Raw genomic sequence first — 21,665 nt, 5'->3', positions numbered from 1 at the left:
TAATAAGCACACAGTGTGTCTGTAAAACAAATACACTTCTCACAAGTAATAAGCACAGTGTGTCTGTAAAACAAATACACTTCTCACAAATAATAAGCACACAGTGTGTCTGTAAAACAAATACACTTCTCACAAGTAATAAGCACACAGTGTGTCTGTAAAACAAATACACTTCCCACAAGTAATAAGTGCACAGTGTGTCTGTAAAACAAATTCACTTCCCACAAGTAATAAGCACAATGTATCTGTAAAACAAATACACTTCTCACAAGTAATAAGCACACAGTGTGTCTGTAAAACAAATACACTTCCCGACATGTAATAAGTGCATAGTGTGTCTGTAAAAACAAATTCACTTCCCACAAGTAATAAGCACAGTGTGTCTGTAAAACAAATACACCTCTCACAAGTAATAAGCACACAGTGTGTCTGTAAAACAAATTCACTTCCCACAAGTAATAAGCACACAATGTTTCTGTAAAACAAATACGCCTCTCACAAGTAATAAGCGCAGTCTGTCTGTAAAACAAATACACCTCCCACAAGTAATAAGCACACAGTGTGTCTGTAAAACAAATACACTTCTCACAAGTAATAAGCACACAGTGTGTCTGTAAAACAAATACACCTCTCACAAGTAATAAGCACACAGTGTGTCTGTAAAACAAATACACCTCTCACAAGTAATAAGCACACAGTGTGTCTGTAAAACAAATACACCTCTCACAAGTAATAAGCACAGTGTGTCTGTAAAATAAATACACCTTCCACAAGTAATAAGCACAGTGTGTCTGTAAATAAATACACCTTCCACAAGTAATAAGCACAGTGTGTCTGTAAAACAAATACACGTCTCACAAGTAATAAGCACAGTGTGTCTGTAAAATAAATACACCTTCCACAAGTAATAAGCACAGTGTGTCTGTAAAACAAATACACCTCCCACAAGTAATAAGCACAGTGTGTCTGTAAAACAAATACACTTCTCACAAGTATAAGCACAGTGTGTCTGTAAAACAAATACACCCTCTCACAAGTAATAAGCACAGTGTGTCTGTAAAACAAATACACTTCTCACAAGTAATAAGCACACAGTGTGTCTGTAAAACAAATACACTTCTCACAAGTAATAAGCACACAGTGTGTCTGTAAAACAAATACACTTCTCACAAGTAATAAGCACACAGTGTGTCTGTAAAACAAATACACTTCTCACAAGTAATAAGCGCACAGTCTGTCTGTAAAACAAATACACCTCTCACAAGTAATAAGCACAATGTATCTGTAAACAAATACACTTCTCACAAGTAATAAGCACAATGTATCTGTAAAACAAATACACTTCTCACAAGTAATAAGCACAATGTATCTGTAAAAACAAATACACTTCTCACAAGTAATAAGCACACAGTGTCTGTAAAACAAATACACTTCTCACAAGTAATAAGCACAATGTATCTGTAAAAACAAATACACTTCTCACAAGTAATAAGCACAATGTATCTGTAAAACAAATACACTTCTCACAAGTAATAAGCACACAGTGTGTCTGTAAAAACAAATACACCTCTCACAAGTAATAAGCACACAGTGTCTGTAAAAACAAATACACTTCTCACAAGTAATAAGCACACAGTGTCTGTAAAACAAATACACTTCTCACAAGTAATAAGCGCACAGTCCTGTCTGTAAAACAAATACACCTCTCACAAGTAATAAGCACACAGTGTCTGTAAAACAAATACACTTCTCACAAGTAATAAGCACACAGTGTGTCTGTAAAACAAATACACTTCTCACAAGTAATAAGCACACAGTGTCTGTAAAACAAATACACTTCTCACAAGTAATAAGCACACAGTGTGCTCTGTAAACAAATACACTTCTCACAAGTAATAAGCACACAGTGTGTCTGTAAAACAAATACACCTCTCACAAGTAATAAGCACACAGTGTGTCTGTAAAACAAATACACTTCTCACAAGTAATAAGCACACAGTGTGTCTGTAAACAAATACACTTCTCACAAGTAATAAGCACACAGTGTATCTGTAAAACAAATACACCTCTCACAAGTAATAAGCACAGTGTGTCCTGTAAAACAAATACACCTCTCACAAGTAATAAGCACACAGTGTGTCCTGTAAAACAAATACACTTCTCACAAGTAATAAGCACACAGTGTATCTGTAAAACAAATACACCTCTCACAAGTAATAAGCACAGTGTGTCTGTAAAACAAATACACCTCTCACAAGTAATAAGCACACAGTGTGTCTGTAAAAACAAATACACTTCTCACAAGTAATAAGCACACAGTGTGGTCTGTAAAACAAATACGCTTCTCACAAGTAATAAGCACACAGTGTGTCTGTAAAACAAATACACCTCTCACAAGTAATAAGCACAGTGTGTCTGTAAAACAAATACACCTCTCACAAGTAATAAGCACACAGTGTGTCTGTAAAACAAATACACTTCTCACAAGTAATAAGCACACAGTGTGTCTGTAAAACAAATACGCTTCTCACAAGTAATAAGCACACAGTGTGTCTGTAAAACAAATACACCTCTCACAAGTAATAAGCAACACAGTGTGTCCTGCAAAACAAATACACCTCTCACAAGTAATAAGCACACAGTGTGTCTGTAAAACAAATACACCTCTCACAAGTAATAAGCACACAGTGTGTCTGTAAAACAAATACACCTCTCACAAGTAATAAGCACACAGTGTGTCTGTAAAACAAATACACTTCTCACAAGTAATAAGCACAATGTGTTTGTAAACAAATAACCTCTCACAAGTAATAAAGCACACAGTGTGTCTGTAAAACAAATACACTTCTCACAAGTAATAAGTACACAGTGTGTCTGTAAATCAAATACACCTCTCACAAGTAATAAGCACACAGTGTGTCTGTAAAACAAATACACATCTCACAAGTAAATAAGCACACAGTGTGTCTGTAAAACAAATACACCTCAAACAAGTAATAAGCACACAGTGTGTCTGTAAAACAAATACACCTTCTCACAAGTAATAAGCACACAGTGTGTCTGTAAAACAAATACACCTCTCACAAGTAATAAGCACAGTGTGTTTGTAAAACAAATACACCTCACAAGTAATAAGCACACAGTGTCTGTAAAACAAATACACTTCTCACAAGTAATAAGCGCACAGTCTGTCTGTAAAACAAATACACCTCTCACAAGTAATAACGCACACAGTGGTCTGTAAAAACAAATACACTTCTCACAAGTAATAAGCACACAGTGTGTCTGTAAAACAAATACACTCTCACAAGTAATAAGCACACAGTGTCTGTAAAACAAATACACTTCTCACAAGTAATAAGCACACAGTGTGTCCTGTAAAACAAATACACCTTCTCACAAGTAATAAGCACACAGTGTGTCTGTAAAACAAATACACCTCTCACAAGTAATAAGCACACAGTGTGTCTGTAAAACAAATAGCACCTCTCACAAAGTAATAAGCACAACAGTGTGTCTGTAAAACAAATACACCTCTCACAAGTAATAAGCACACAGTGTGTCTGTAAAACAAATACACTTCTCACAAGTAATAAGCACAATGTGTCTGTAAAACAAATACACCTCTCACAAGTAATAAGCACACAGTGTGTCTGTAAAACTAAATACACTTCTCACAAGTAATAAGTACACAGTGTGTCTGTAAAACAAATACACTCTCACAAGTAATAAGCACACAGTGTGTCTGTAAAACAAATACACTTCTCACAAGTAATAAGCACACAGTGTGTCTGTAAAACAAATACACCTCCAACAAGTAATAAGCACACAGTGTGTCCTGTAAAACAAATACAACCTTCTCACAAGTAATAAAGCACACAGTGTGTCTGTAAAACAAATACACCTCTCACAAGTAATAAAGCACAGTGTGTTTGTAAAACAAATACACCTCACAAGTAATAAGCACACAGTGTGTCTGTTAAACAAATACACTTCTCACAAGTATAAGCACAGTGTGTCTGTAAAACAAATACACGTCTCACAAATAATAAGCACACAGTGTGTCTGTAAAACAAATACACCTCCACAAGTAATAAGCACACAGTGTGTCTGTAAAACAAATACACCTCTCACAAGTAATAAGCACACAGTGTGGTCTGTAAAACAAATACACCTCTCACAAGTAATAAGCACACAGTGTGTCCTGTAAAACAAATACACCTCTCACAAGTAATAAGCACACAGTGTGTCTGTAAACAAATACACTTCTCACAAGTAATAAGCGCACAGTGTGTCTGTAAAACAAATACACCTCTCACAAGTAATAAGCACACAGTGTGTCTGTAAAACAAATACACCTCCAACAAGTAATAAGCACACAGTGTGTCTGTAAAACAAATACACCTCTCACAAGTAATAAGCACAGTGTGTTTGTAAAACAAATACACCTCTCACAAGTAATAAGCACACAGTGTGTCTGTAAAACAAATACACCTCTCACAAGTAATAAGCACACAGTGTGTCTGTAAAACAAATACACTTCTCACAAGTAATAAGCACACAGTGTGTCTGTAAAACAAATACACCTCTCACAAGTAATAAGCACACAGTGTGTCTGTAAAACAAATACACCTCTCACAAGTAATAAGCACACAGTGTGTCTGTAAAACAAATACACCTCTCACAAGTAATAAGCACACAGTGTGTCTGTAAAACAAATACACCTCTCACAAGTAATAAGCACACAGTGTGTCTGTAAAACAAATACACCTCTCACAAGTAATAAGCACACAGTGTGTCTGTAAAACAAATACACTTCTCACAAGTAATAAGCGCACAGTGTGTTTGTAAAACAAATACACCTCTCACAAGTAATAAGCACACAGTGTGTCTGTAAAACAAATACCCTCTCAACAAGTAATAAGCACACAGTGTGTCTGTAAAACAACTTACACCTCTCACAAGTAATAAGCACAGTGTGTTTGTAAAACAAATACACCTCTCACAAGTAATAAGCACACAGTGTGTCTGTAAAAACAAATACACCTCTCACAAGTAATAAGCACACAGTGTGTCTGTAAAACAAATACACCTCTCACAAGTAATAAGCACACAGTGTGTCTGTAAAACAAATACACCTCTCACAAGTAATAAGCACACAGTGTGTCTGTAAAACAAATACACTTCTCAAAAGTAATAAGCACACAGTGTGTCTGTAAAACAAATACACTTCTCACAAGTAATAAGCACACAGTGTGTCTGTAAAACAAATACACCTCTCACAAGTAATAAGCACACAGTGTGTCTGTAAAAACAAATACACTTCTCACAAGTAATAAGCACACAGTGTGTCTGTAAAACAAATACACCTCTCACAAGTAATAAGCACACAGTGTGTCTGTAAAACAAATACACATCTCACAAGTAATAAGCACACAGTGTGTCTGTAAAACAAATACACTTCTCACAAGTAATAAGCACACAGTGTGTCTGTAAAACAAATACACCTCTCACAAGTAATAAGCACAGTGTGTCTGTAAAACAAATACACCTCTCACAAGTAATAAGCACACAGTGTGTCTGTAAAACAAATACACTTCTCACAAGTAATAAGCACACAGTGTGTCTGTAAAACAAATACGCTTCTCACAAGTAATAAGCACACAGTGTGTCTGTAAAACAAATACACCTCTCACAAGTAATAAGCACACAGTGTGTCTGTAAAACAAATACACCTCTCACAAGTAATAAGCACACAGTGTGTCTGTAAAACAAATACACCTCTCACAAGTAATAAGCACACAGTGTGTCTGTAAAACAAATACACCTCTCACAAGTAATAAGCACACAGTGTGTCTGTAAAACAAATACACTTCTCACAAGTAATAAGCACACTGTGTTTGTAAAACAAATACACCTCTCACAAGTAATAAGCACACAGTGTGTCTGTAAAACAAATACACTTCTCACAAGTAATAAGTACACAGTGTGTCTGTAAAACAAATACACCTCTCACAAGTAATAAGCACACAGTGTGTCTGTAAAACAAATACACTTCTCACAAGTAATAAGCACACAGTGTGTCTGTAAAACAAATACACCTCCAACAAGTAATAAGCACACAGTGTGTCTGTAAAACAAATACACCTCTCACAAGTAATAAGCACACAGTGTGTCTGTAAACAAATACACCTCTCACAAGTAATAAGCACACAGTGTGTCTGTAAAACAAATACACCTCTCACAAGTAATAAGCACAGTGTGTTTGTAAAACAAATACACCTCTCACAAGTAATAAGCACACAGTGTGTCTGTTAAACAAATACACTTCTCACAAGTAATAAGCACAGTGTGTCTGTAAAACAAATACACTTCTCACAAATAATAAGCACACAGTGTGTCTGTAAAACAAATACACTTCTCACAAGTAATAAGCACACAGTGTGTCTGTAAAACAAATACACTTCCCACAAGTAATAAGTGCACAGTGTGTCTGTAAAACAAATTCACTTCCCACAAGTAATAAGCACAATGTATCTGTAAAACAAATACACTTCTCACAAGTAATAAGCACACAGTGTGTCTGTAAAACAAATACACTTCCCACATGTAATAAGTGCATAGTGTGTCTGTAAAACAAATTCACTTCCCACAAGTAATAAGCACAGTGTGTCTGTAAAACAAATACACTTCTCACAAGTAATAAGCACAGTGTGTCTGTAAAACAAATACACCTCTCACAAGTAATAAGCACACAGTGTGTCTGTAAAACAAATTCACTTCCCACAAGTAATAAGCACACAATGTTTCTGTAAAACAAATACACTTCTCACAAGTAATAAGCACAATGTATCTGTAAAACAAATACACTTCTCACAAGTAATAAGCACAATGTATCTGTAAAACAAATACACTTCTCACAAGTAATAAGCACACAGTGTCTGTAAAACAAATACACTTCTCACAAGTAATAAGCACAATGTATCTGTAAAACAAATACACTTCTCACAAGTAATAAGCACAATGTATCTGTAAAACAAATACACTTCTCACAAGTAATAAGCACACAGTGTGTCTGTAAAACAAATACACCTCTCACAAGTAATAAGCACACAGTGTCTGTAAAACAAATACACTTCTCACAAGTAATAAGCACACAGTGTCTGTAAAACAAATACACTTCTCACAAGTAATAAGCGCACAGTCTGTCTGTAAAACAAATACACCTCTCACAAGTAATAAGCACACAGTGTCTGTAAAACAAATACACTTCTCACAAGTAATAAGCACACAGTGTGTCTGTAAAACAAATACACTTCTCACAAGTAATAAGCACACAGTGTCTGTAAAACAAATACACTTCTCACAAGTAATAAGCACACAGTGTGTCTGTAAAACAAATACACTTCTCACAAGTAATAAGCACACAGTGTGTCTGTAAAACAAATACACCTCTCACAAGTAATAAGCACAATGTATCTGTAAAACAAATACACTTCTCACAAGTAATAAGCACACAGTGTGTCTGTAAAACAAATACACCTCTCACAAGTAATAAGCACACAGTGTGTCTGTAAAACAAATACACCTCTCACAAGTAATAAGCACACAGTGTGTCTGTAAAACAAATACACCTCTCACAAGTAATAAGCACACAGTGTGTCTGTAAAACAAATACACCTCTCACAAGTAATAAGCACACAGTGTGTCTGTAAAACAAATACACTTCTCACAAGTAATAAGCGCACAGTGTGTTTGTAAAACAAATACACCTCTCACAAGTAATAAGCACACAGTGTGTCTGTAAAACAAATACACCTCCAACAAGTAATAAGCACACAGTGTGTCTGTAAAACAAATACACCTCTCACAAGTAATAAGCACAATGTGTTTGTAAAACAAATACACCTCTCACAAGTAATAAGCACACAGTGTGTCTGTAAAACAAATACACCTCTCACAAGTAATAAGCACACAGTGTGTCTGTAAAACAAATACACCTCTCACAAGTAATAAGCACACAGTGTGTCTGTAAAACAAATACACCTCTCACAAGTAATAAGCACACAGTGTGTCTGTAAAACAAATACACCTCTCACAAGTAATAAGCACACAGTGTGTCTGTAAAACAAATACACCTCTCACAAGTAATAAGCACACAGTGTGTCTGTAAAACAAATACACATCTCACAAGTAATAAGCACACAGTGTGTCTGTAAAACAAATACACCTCTCACAAGTAATAAGCACACAGTGTGTCTGTAAAACAAATACACTTCTCACAAGTAATAAGCGCACAGTGTGTTTGTAAAACAAATACACCTCTCACAAGTAATAAGCACACAGTGTGTCTGTAAAACAAATACACCTCTCACAAGTAATAAGCACACAGTGTGTCTGTAAAACAAATACACCTCTCACAAGTAATAAGCACAGTGTGTTTGTAAAACAAATACACCTCTCACAAGTAATAAGCACACAGTGTGTCTGTAAAACAAATACACCTCTCACAAGTAATAAGCACACAGTGTGTCTGTAAAACAAATACACCTCTCACAAGTAATAAGCACACAGTGTGTCTGTAAAACAAATACACCTCTCACAAGTAATAAGCACACAGTGTGTCTGTAAAACAAATACACTTCTCAAAAGTAATAAGCACACAGTGTGTCTGTAAAACAAATACACTTCTCACAAGTAATAAGCACACAGTGTGTCTGTAAAACAAATACACCTCTCACAAGTAATAAGCACACAGTGTGTCTGTAAAACAAATACACTTCTCACAAGTAATAAGCACACAGTGTGTCTGTAAAACAAATACACCTCTCACAAGTAATAAGCACACAGTGTGTCTGTAAAACAAATACACATCTCACAAGTAATAAGCACACAGTGTATCTGTAAAACAAATACACCTCTCACAAGTAATAAGCACAGTGTGTCTGTAAAACAAATACACCTCTCACAAGTAATAAGCACACAGTGTGTCTGTAAAACAAATACACTTCTCACAAGTAATAAGCACACAGTGTGTCTGTAAAACAAATACGCTTCTCACAAGTAATAAGCACACAGTGTGTCTGTAAAACAAATACACCTCTCACAAGTAATAAGCACACAGTGTGTCTGTAAAACAAATACACCTCTCACAAGTAATAAGCACACAGTGTGTCTGTAAAACAAATACACCTCTCACAAGTAATAAGCACACAGTGTGTCTGTAAAACAAATACACCTCTCACAAGTAATAAGCACACAGTGTGTCTGTAAAACAAATACACTTCTCACAAGTAATAAGCACAATGTGTTTGTAAAACAAATACACCTCTCACAAGTAATAAGCACACAGTGTGTCTGTAAAACAAATACACTTCTCACAAGTAATAAGTACACAGTGTGTCTGTAAAACAAATACACCTCTCACAAGTAATAAGCACACAGTGTGTCTGTAAAACAAATACACTTCTCACAAGTAATAAGCACACAGTGTGTCTGTAAAACAAATACACCTCCAACAAGTAATAAGCACACAGTGTGTCTGTAAAACAAATACACCTCTCACAAGTAATAAGCACACAGTGTGTCTGTAAACAAATACACCTCTCACAAGTAATAAGCACACAGTGTGTCTGTAAAACAAATACACCTCTCACAAGTAATAAGCACAGTGTGTCTGTAAAACAAATACACCTCTCACAAGTAATAAGCACACAGTGTGTCTGTTAAACAAATACACTTCTCACAAGTAATAAGCACAGTGTGTCTGTAAAACAAATACACTTCTCACAAATAATAAGCACACAGTGTGTCTGTAAAACAAATACACTTCTCACAAGTAATAAGCACACAGTGTGTCTGTAAAACAAATACACTTCCCACAAGTAATAAGTGCACAGTGTGTCTGTAAAACAAATTCACTTCCCACAAGTAATAAGCACAATGTATCTGTAAAACAAATACACTTCTCACAAGTAATAAGCACACAGTGTGTCTGTAAAACAAATACACTTCCCACATGTAATAAGTGCATAGTGTGTCTGTAAAACAAATTCACTTCCCACAAGTAATAAGCACAGTGTGTCTGTAAAACAAATACACCTCTCACAAGTAATAAGCACACAGTGTGTCTGTAAAACAAATTCACTTCCCACAAGTAATAAGCACACAATGTTTCTGTAAAACAAATACGCCTCTCACAAGTAATAAGCGCAGTCTGTCTGTAAAACAAATACACCTCCCACAAGTAATAAGCACACAGTGTGTCTGTAAAACAAATACACTTCCCACAAGTAATAAGCACACAGTGTGTCTGTAAAACAAATACACCTCTCACAAGTAATAAGCACACAGTGTGTCTGTAAAACAAATACACCTCTCACAAGTAATAAGCACACAGTGTGTCTGTAAAACAAATACACCTCTCACAAGTAATAAGCACAGTGTGTCTGTAAAATAAATACACCTTCCACAAGTAATAAGCACAGTGTGTCTGTAAAATAAATACACCTTCCACAAGTAATAAGCACAGTGTGTCTGTAAAACAAATACACGTCTCACAAGTAATAAGCACAGTGTGTCTGTAAAATAAATACACCTTCCACAAGTAATAAGCACAGTGTGTCTGTAAAACAAATACACCTCCCACAAGTAATAAGCACAGTGTGTCTGTAAAACAAATACACTTCTCACAAGTAATAAGCACAGTGTGTCTGTAAAACAAATACACCTCTCACAAGTAATAAGCACAGTGTGTCTGTAAAACAAATACACTTCTCACAAGTAATAAGCACACAGTGTGTCTGTAAAACAAATACACTTCTCACAAGTAATAAGCACACAGTGTGTCTGTAAAACAAATACACTTCTCACAAGTAATAAGCACACAGTGTGTCTGTAAAACAAATACACTTCTCACAAGTAATAAGCGCACAGTCTGTCTGTAAAACAAATACACCTCTCACAAGTAATAAGCACAATGTATCTGTAAAACAAATACACTTCTCACAAGTAATAAGCACAATGTATCTGTAAAACAAATACACTTCTCACAAGTAATAAGCACAATGTATCTGTAAAACAAATACACTTCTCACAAGTAATAAGCACACAGTGTCTGTAAAACAAATACACTTCTCACAAGTAATAAGCACAATGTATCTGTAAAACAAATACACTTCTCACAAGTAATAAGCACAATGTATCTGTAAAACAAATACACTTCTCACAAGTAATAAGCACACAGTGTGTCTGTAAAACAAATACACCTCTCACAAGTAATAAGCACACAGTGTCTGTAAAACAAATACACTTCTCACAAGTAATAAGCACACAGTGTCTGTAAAACAAATACACTTCTCACAAGTAATAAGCGCACAGTCTGTCTGTAAAACAAATACACCTCTCACAAGTAATAAGCACACAGTGTCTGTAAAACAAATACACTTCTCACAAGTAATAAGCACACAGTGTGTCTGTAAAACAAATACACTTCTCACAAGTAATAAGCACACAGTGTCTGTAAAACAAATACACTTCTCACAAGTAATAAGCACACAGTGTGTCTGTAAAACAAATACACTTCTCACAAGTAATAAGCACACAGTGTGTCTGTAAAACAAATACACCTCTCACAAGTAATAAGCACACAGTGTGTCTGTAAAACAAATACACTTCTCACAAGTAATAAGCACACAGTGTGTCTGTAAAACAAATACACTTCTCACAAGTAATAAGCACACAGTGTATCTGTAAAACAAATACACCTCTCACAAGTAATAAGCACAGTGTGTCTGTAAAACAAATACACCTCTCACAAGTAATAAGCACACAGTGTGTCTGTAAAACAAATACACTTCTCACAAGTAATAAGCACACAGTGTATCTGTAAAACAAATACACCTCTCACAAGTAATAAGCACAGTGTGTCTGTAAAACAAATACACCTCTCACAAGTAATAAGCACACAGTGTGTCTGTAAAACAAATACGCTTCTCACAAGTAATAAGCACACAGTGTGTCTGTAAAACAAATACACCTCTCACAAGTAATAAGCACAGTGTGTCTGTAAAACAAATACACCTCTCACAAGTAATAAGCACACAGTGTGTCTGTAAAACAAATACACTTCTCACAAGTAATAAGCACACAGTGTGTCTGTAAAACAAATACGCTTCTCACAAGTAATAAGCACACAGTGTGTCTGTAAAACAAATACACCTCTCACAAGTAATAAGCACACAGTGTGTCTGTAAAACAAATACACCTCTCACAAGTAATAAGCACACAGTGTGTCTGTAAAACAAATACACCTCTCACAAGTAATAAGCACACAGTGTGTCTGTAAAACAAATACACCTCTCACAAGTAATAAGCACACAGTGTGTCTGTAAAACAAATACACTTCTCACAAGTAATAAGCACAATGTGTTTGTAAAACAAATACACCTCTCACAAGTAATAAGCACACAGTGTGTCTGTAAAACAAATACACTTCTCACAAGTAATAAGTACACAGTGTGTCTGTAAAACAAATACACCTCTCACAAGTAATAAGCACACAGTGTGTCTGTAAAACAAATACACTTCTCACAAGTAATAAGCACACAGTGTGTCTGTAAAACAAATACACCTCCAACAAGTAATAAGCACACAGTGTGTCTGTAAAACAAATACACCTCTCACAAGTAATAAGCACACAGTGTGTCTGTAAAACAAATACACCTCTCACAAGTAATAAGCACAGTGTGTTTGTAAAACAAATACACCTCACAAGTAATAAGCACACAGTGTCTGTAAAACAAATACACCTCACAAGTAATAAGCGCACAGTCTGTCTGTAAAACAAATACACCTCTCACAAGTAATAAGCACACAGTGTCTGTAAAACAAATACACTTCTCACAAGTAATAAGCACACAGTGTGTCTGTAAAACAAATACACTTCTCACAAGTAATAAGCACACAGTGTCTGTAAAACAAATACACTTCTCACAAGTAATAAGCACACAGTGTGTCTGTAAAACAAATACACTTCTCACAAGTAATAAGCACACAGTGTGTCTGTAAAACAAATACACCTCTCACAAGTAATAAGCACAATGTATCTGTAAAACAAATACACTTCTCACAAGTAATAAGCACACAGTGTGTCTGTAAAACAAATACACCTCTCACAAGTAATAAGCACACAGTGTGTCTGTAAAACAAATACACCTCTCACAAGTAATAAGCACACAGTGTGTCTGTAAAACAAATACACCTCTCACAAGTAATAAGCACACAGTGTGTCTGTAAAACAAATACACCTCTCACAAGTAATAAGCACACAGTGTGTCTGTAAAACAAATACACTTCTCACAAGTAATAAGCGCACAGTGTGTTTGTAAAACAAATACACCTCTCACAAGTAATAAGCACACAGTGTGTCTGTAAAACAAATACACCTCCAACAAGTAATAAGCACACAGTGTGTCTGTAAAACAAATACACCTCTCACAAGTAATAAGCACAGTGTGTTTGTAAAACAAATACACCTCTCACAAGTAATAAGCACACAGTGTGTCTGTAAAACAAATACACCTCTCACAAGTAATAAGCACACAGTGTGTCTGTAAAACAAATACACCTCTCACAAGTAATAAGCACACAGTGTGTCTGTAAAACAAATACACCTCTCACAAGTAATAAGCACACAGTGTGTCTGTAAAACAAATACACTTCTCAAAAGTAATAAGCACACAGTGTGTCTGTAAAACAAATACACCTCTCACAAGTAATAAGCACACAGTGTGTCTGTAAAACAAATACACCTCTCACAAGTAATAAGCACACAGTGTGTCTGTAAAACAAATACACTTCTCACAAGTAATAAGCACACAGTGTGTCTGTAAAACAAATACACCTCTCACAAGTAATAAGCACACAGTGTGTCTGTAAAACAAATACACATCTCACAAGTAATAAGCACACAGTGTGTCTGTAAAACAAATACACTTCTCACAAGTAATAAGCACACAGTGTATCTGTAAAACAAATACACCTCTCACAAGTAATAAGCACAGTGTGTCTGTAAAACAAATACACCTCTCACAAGTAATAAGCACACAGTGTGTCTGTAAAACAAATACACTTCTCACAAGTAATAAGCACACAGTGTGTCTGTAAAACAAATACGCTTCTCACAAGTAATAAGCACACAGTGTGTCTGTAAAACAAATACACCTCTCACAAGTAATAAGCACACAGTGTGTCTGTAAAACAAATACACCTCTCACAAGTAATAAGCACACAGTGTGTCTGTAAAACAAATACACCTCTCACAAGTAATAAGCACACAGTGTGTCTGTAAAACAAATACACCTCTCACAAGTAATAAGCACACAGTGTGTCTGTAAAACAAATACACTTCTCACAAGTAATAAGCACAATGTGTTTGTAAAACAAATACACCTCTCACAAGTAATAAGCACACAGTGTGTCTGTAAAACAAATACACTTCTCACAAGTAATAAGTACACAGTGTGTCTGTAAAACAAATACACCTCTCACAAGTAATAAGCACACAGTGTGTCTGTAAAACAAATACACTTCTCACAAGTAATAAGCACACAGTGTGTCTGTAAAACAAATACACCTCCAACAAGTAATAAGCACACAGTGTGTCTGTAAAACAAATACACCTCTCACAAGTAATAAGCACACAGTGTGTCTGTAAAACAAATACACCTCTCACAAGTAATAAGCACAGTGTGTTTGTAAAACAAATACACCTCACAAGTAATAAGCACACAGTGTGTCTGTTAAACAAATACACTTCTCACAAGTAATAAGCACAGTGTGTCTGTAAAACAAATACACTTCTCACAAATAATAAGCACACAGTGTGTCTGTAAAACAAATACACTTCTCACAAGTAATAAGCACACAGTGTGTCTGTAAAACAAATACACTTCCCACAAGTAATAAGTGCACAGTGTGTCTGTAAAACAAATTCACTTCCCACAAGTAATAAGCACAATGTATCTGTAAAACAAATACACTTCTCACAAGTAATAAGCACACAGTGTGTCTGTAAAACAAATACACTTCCCACATGTAATAAGTGCACAGTGTGTCTGTAAAACAAATTCACTTCCCACAAGTAATAAGCACAGTGTGTCTGTAAAACAAATACACCTCTCACAAGTAATAAGCACACAGTGTGTCTGTAAAACAAATTCACTTCCCACAAGTAATAAGCACACAATGTTTCTGTAAAACAAATACGCCTCTCACAAGTAATAAGCGCAGTCTGTCTGTAAAACAAATACACCTCCCACAAGTAATAAGCACACAGTGTGTCTGTAAAACAAATACACTTCCCACAAGTAATAAGCACACAGTGTGTCTGTAAAACAAATACACCTCTCACAAGTAATAAGCACACAGTGTGTCTGTAAAACAAATACACCTCTCACAAGTAATAAGCACACAGTGTGTCTGTAAAACAAATACACCTCTCACAAGTAATAAGCACAGTGTGTCTGTAAAATAAATACACCTTCCACAAGTAATAAGCACAGTGTGTCTGTAAAATAAATACACCTTCCACAAGTAATAAGCACAGTGTGTCTGTAAAACAAATACACGTCTCACAAGTAATAAGCACAGTGTGTCTGTAAAATAAATACACCTTCCACAAGTAATAAGCACAGTGTGTCTGTAAAACAAATACACCTCCCACAAGTAATAAGCACAGTGTGTCTGTAAAACAAATACACTTCTCACAAGTAATAAGCACAGTGTGTCTGTAAAACAAATACACCTCTCACAAGTAATAAGCACAGTGTGTCTGTAAAACAAATACACTTCTCACAAGTAATAAGCACACAGTGTGTCTGTAAAACAAATACACTTCTCACAAGTAATAAGCACACAGTGTGTCTGTAAAACAAATACACTTCTCACAAGTAATAAGCACACAGTGTGTCTGTAAAACAAATACACTTCTCACAAGTAATAAGCGCACAGTCTGTCTGTAAAACAAATACACCTCTCACAAGTAATAAGCACACAGTGGGGGGTAGTTATCAAGCCGTCAACCTCAAATACGCTGCGTATTCCGCAGCGTATTTGTGGCGAGGCTGATACGCCTTAGTTATCAAAGGCTCGAGACCGGCAAAAGTAGAATTTTGTGACGTAAGCTTCGATCCGCCGGACTCAGTCCGATACAGATCGATTCTTACGTCACTCCAGATGTTCCGCACACAAGTGCGGCACATTCTCACTACTTTTGCTAGCTATCAAAAAACTAGCAGGTACGCTCGGCACTTTTACGGCCCAGCGTACCTGGTTTTCAAAGCGCCAGCCTGGAGGCGGCGGATCCCATAGGAATCAATGGGAGTCTGACCATAGCGAAAGTACAAGTTCGCTGCTGACAGACATCCCATTGATTTCTATGGGAGCTGTCTACACCTAACACCCTAACATGTACCCCGAGTCTAAACACCACTAATCTGACCCCCCCTACACCGCCGCAAATAAATAAAGTTATTACCCCCTAAACCGCCGCTCCCGGAGCCCACCGCAAGCTACTCTATACATATTAACCCCTAAACCGCCGCTCCCGGAGCCCACCGCAACTATAATAAATGTATTAACCCCTAACCCGCCGCTCCCTGAACCCGCCGCAACCTATATTAAATGTATTAACCCCTATCCTGCCCCCCCTACACCGTCGCCACCTATAATACATTTATTAACCCCTAATCTGCCCCCCTACACCGTCGCCACCTATAATAAATTTATTAACCCCTATCCTGCCCCCCACTACGCCGCCGCCACTGTAATAAAATGATTAACCCCTAAACCTAACCCTAACGCCCCCTAACTTAAATATTAATTAAATAAATCTAAATAAATTAACTCTTATTAACTAAATGAATCCTATTTAAAACTAAATACTTACCTTTAAAATAAACCCTAATATAGCTACAATATAAATAATAATTATATTCTAGCTATTTTAGGATTTATTTTTATTTTACAGGTACCTTTCAATTTATTTTAACCATGTACAATAACTATTAAATAGTTATTAACTATTTAATAGCTTACCTAGCTAAAATAAAGAGAAATGTACCAGTGAAATAAATCCTAACCTAAGTTACAATTACACCTAACACTACACTATACTTTAATAAATTATTCCTATTTAAAAATAAATACTTACCTGTAAAATAAACCCTAAAATAGCTACAATGTAATTAATAATTATATTATAGCTATCTTAGGATTTATATTTATTTTACAGGTAACTTTGTATTTATTTTAGCTAGTTAGAATAGTTATTAAATAGTTATTAACTATTTAATAACTACCTAGCTAAAAGAAATACAAAATTACCTGTAAAATAAATCCTAACTTAAGTTACAATTAAACCTAATACTACACTATCATTAAAATAACTAAATAAACTACCTACAAAGAACTACAATGAAATACAATTACATAAACTAACTAAAGTACAAAAAATAAAAAATTAAGTTACAAACATGTTAAAAATATTACAACAATTTTAAGCTACTTACACCTAATCTAAGCCCCCTAATAAAATAACAAACCCCCCCAAAATAAAAAAAATCCCTACCCTATTCTAAATTACATAAATTTCAAAGCTCTTTTACCTTACCAGCCCTTAAAAGGGCCATTTGTGGGGGCATGCCCCAAAAAGTTCAGCTCTTTTGCCTGTAAAATAAAAATACAACCCCCCCCCCCCCAAACATTAAAACCCACCACCCACATACCCCTAATCTAACCCAAACCCCCCTTACAAAAACCTAACACTAATCCCCTGAAGATCATCCTACCTTGAGTCGTCTTCACTCAGCCGAGCCACCGATGGAACTGAAGAGGACATCCGGAGCGGAAGAAGTTAATCCTCCAAGCGGCGCTGAAGAAATCTTCCATCCGATGAAGTCATCATCCAGGCGGCGCTGAAGAAGTCTTCGATCCGGCCGATGTCATCTTCAAAGAGGCGCTGAAGAGGTCTTCTATCCGGGCGAAGTCATCTTCCAAGCCGGGTCTTGAATCTTCCTTCCGCCGACGCGGAACCACCTTCTTCACCGACGGACTACGACGAATGACGGCTCCTTTAAGGGACGTCATCCAAGATGGCGTCCCCTCAATTCCGATTGGCTGATAGGATTCTATCAGCCAATCGGAATTAAGGTAGGAAAAATCTGATTGGCTGATGGAATCAGCCAATCAGATTGAGCTTGCATTCTATTGGCTGTTCCGATCAGCCAATAGAATGCGAGCTCAATCTGATTGGCTGATTGGATCAGCCAATCGGATTGAACTTGAATCTGATTGGCTGATTCCATCAGCCAATCAGATTTTCCTACCTTAATTCCGATTGGCTGATAGAATCCTATCAGCCAATCGGAATTGAGGGGACGCCATCTTGGATGACGTCCCTTAAAGGAGCCGTCATTCGTCGTAGTCCGTCGGTGAAGAAGGTGGTTCCGCGTCGGCGGAAGGAAGATTCAAGACCCGGCTTGGAAGATGACTTCGCCTGGATAGAAGACCTCTTCAGCGCCTCTTTGAAGATGACATCGGCCGGATCGAAGACTTCTTCAGCGCCGCCTGGATGATGACTTCATCGGATGGAAGATTTCTTCAGCGCCGCTTGGAGGATTAACTTCTTCCGCTCCGGATGTCCTCTTCAGTTCCATCGGTGGCTCGGCTGAGTGAAGACGACTCAAGGTAGGATGATCTTCAGGGGATTAGTGTTAGGTTTTTGTAAGGGGGGGTTTGGTTTAGATTAGGGGTATGTGGGTGGTGGGTTTTAATGTTGGGGGGGGGGGTTGTATTTTTATTTTACAGGCAAAAGAGCTGAACTTTTTGGGGCATGCCCCCACAAATGGCCCTTTTAAGGGCTGGTAAGGTAAAAGAGCTTTGAAATTTATGTAATTTAGAATAGGGTAGGGATTTTTTTTATTTTGGGGGGGTTTGTTATTTTATGAGGGGGCTTAGATTAGGTGTAAGTAGCTTAAAATTGTTGTAATATTTTTAACATGTTTGTAACTTAATTTTTTATTTTTTGTAACTTAGCTTTTTTTATTTTTTGTACTTTAGTTAGTTTATGTAATTGTATTTCATTGTAGTTCTTTGTAGGTAGTTTATTTAGTTAATTTAATGATAGTGTAGTATTAGGTTTAATTGTAACTTAAGTTAGGATTTATTTTACAGGTAATTTTGTATTTCTTTTAGCTAGGTAGTTATTAAATAGTTAATAACTATTTAATAACTATTCTAACTAGCTAAAATAAATACAAAGTTACCTGTAAAATAAATATAAATCCTAAGATAGCTATAATATAATTATTAATTACATTGTAGCTATCTTAGGGTTTATTTTACAGGTAAGTATTTATTTTTAAATAGGAATAATTTATTAAAGTATAGTGTAGTGTTAGGTGTAATTGTAACTTAGGTTAGGATTTATTTCACAGGTACATTTCTCTTTATTTTAGCTAGGTAAGCTATTAAATAGTTAATAACTATTTAATAGTTATTGTACATGGTTAAAATAAATTGAAAGGTACCTGTAAAATAAAAATAAATCCTAAGATAGCTAGAATATAATTATTATTTATATTGTAGCTATATTAGGGTTTATTTTAAAGGTAAGTATTTAGTTTTAAATAGGATTCATTTAGTTAATAAGAGTTAATTTATTTAGATTTATTTAATTAATATTTAAGTTAGGGGGGCGTTATGGTTAGGGTTAGACTTAGGTTTAGGGGTTAATCATTTTATTACAGTGGCGGCGGCGTAGTGGGGGGCAGGATAGGGGTTAATAAATTTATTATAGGTTGCGGCGGGTTCATGGAGCGGCGGTTTAGGGGTTAAACTATTTAGTTGCGGAGAGGTGCGGGATCAGCAGGATAGGGGTTAATAATTTTATAATAGAGGGCGACGGTATAGGGGGGGGCAGGATAGGGGTTACTAGGTATAATGTAGGTGGCAGCGGTGTCCGGGAGCTGCGGTTTAGGGGTTAATACATTTATAAGAGTTGCGGCAGGGTCTAGGAGCGGCGGTTTAGGGGTTAGTAACTTTATTTAGTTGCGGGGGGCTCCGGGGGCGCCGGTATAGGGGGCAGAACAGTGCAGTTTAGTGTGAGTGCTTAGTGACAGGCTAGCAATAAAGCTGGGAAAAAGCCGAAGGGCAGCGAGACCGGATGAGTGATAACTGTCACAGTCCGCTGCTCATCGCCCCGCGGCTTTTTGACAGCTTTATTTGATAACTTAGGCGAACGTATTCAAGGTCCGCGGCGGCGAAGGTAGGCGAGCTTAGGCGGACGTATTGGGCCGGCGAAGCCAGAAAAGTAGACGGCTTGATAACTAGCCCCCAGTGTGTCTGTAAAACAAATACACCTCTCACAAGTAATAAGCACACAGTGTGTCTGTAAAACAAATACAATTCTCACAAGTAATAAGCACACAGTGTCTGTAAAACAAATACACCTCTCACAAGTAATAAGCACACAGTGTGTCTGTAAAACAAATACACTTCTCACAAGTAATAAGCACACGGTGTGTCTGTAAAACAAATACACTTCCCACAAGTAATAAGTGCACAGTGTGTCTGTAAAACAAATACACTTCCCACAAGTAATAAGTGCACAGTGTGTCTGTAAAACAAATACACTTCCCACAAGTAATAAGCACACAATGTTTCTGTCCAACAAATACACTTCTCACAAGTAATAAGCGCACAGTCTGTCTGTAAAACAAATACACCTCTCACAAGTAATAAGCACACAGTGTGTCTGTAAAACAAATACACCTCTCACAAGTAATAAGCACACAGTGTGTCTGTAAAACAAATACACTTCTCACAAGTAATAAGCACACAGTGTCTGTAAAACAAATACACTTCTCACAAGTAATAAGCACACAGTGTCTGTAAAACAAATTCACTTCCCACAAGTAATAAGCACACAGTGTGTCTGTAAAACAAATACACTTCTCACAAGTAATAAGCACACAGTGTCTGTAAAACAAATTCACTTCCCACAAGTAATAAGCACACAATGTTTCTGTAAAACAAATACACTTCTCACAAGTAATAAGCGCACAGTCTGTCTGTAAAACAAATACACCTCTTACAAGTAATAAGCACACAGTGTGTCTGTAAAACAAATACACCTCTCACAAGTAATAAGCACACAGTGTGTCTGTAAAACAAATACACTTCCCACAAGTAATAAGCACACAGTGTGTCTGTAAAACAAATACACCTCTCACAAGTAATAAGCACACAGTGTGTCTGTAAAACAAATACACCTCTCACAAGTAATAAGCACACAGTGTGTCTGTAAAACAAATACACCTTCCACAAGTAATAAGCACAGTGTGTCTGTAAAACAAATACACCTCCCACAAGTAATAAGCACACAGTGTGTCTGTAAAACAAATACACTTCTCACAAGTAATAAGCACACAGTGTGTCTGTAAAACAAATAAACTTCTCACAAGTAATAAGCACACAGTGTCTGTAAAACAAATACACCTCTCACAAGTAATAAGCACACAGTGTGTCTGTAAAACAAATACACCTCTCACAAGTAATAAGCACACAGTGTGTCTGTAAAACAAATACACCTCTCACAAGTAATA

The 21,665-nt window shown here is 36.4% G+C and overlaps 1 protein-coding gene across 6 annotated transcripts in view; it reads left to right on the top strand.

Annotated features, from left to right (window-relative positions):
• The window catches only part of C2CD5 (C2 calcium dependent domain containing 5), a 584,106-nt gene that overhangs the window by 385,492 nt on the left and 176,949 nt on the right, over positions 1 to 21,665 (top strand). The gene's annotated exons all lie outside the window — the stretch shown is intronic.

The sequence above is a fragment of the Bombina bombina genome, chromosome 6 (assembly GCF_027579735.1).
Source record: "Bombina bombina isolate aBomBom1 chromosome 6, aBomBom1.pri, whole genome shotgun sequence".
In the NCBI taxonomy this organism is placed as follows: Eukaryota; Metazoa; Chordata; class Amphibia; order Anura; family Bombinatoridae; genus Bombina; species Bombina bombina.
Note: the sequence above shows the minus strand (reverse complement) of the source record. Positions and strands in the feature narration are given on the sequence as shown.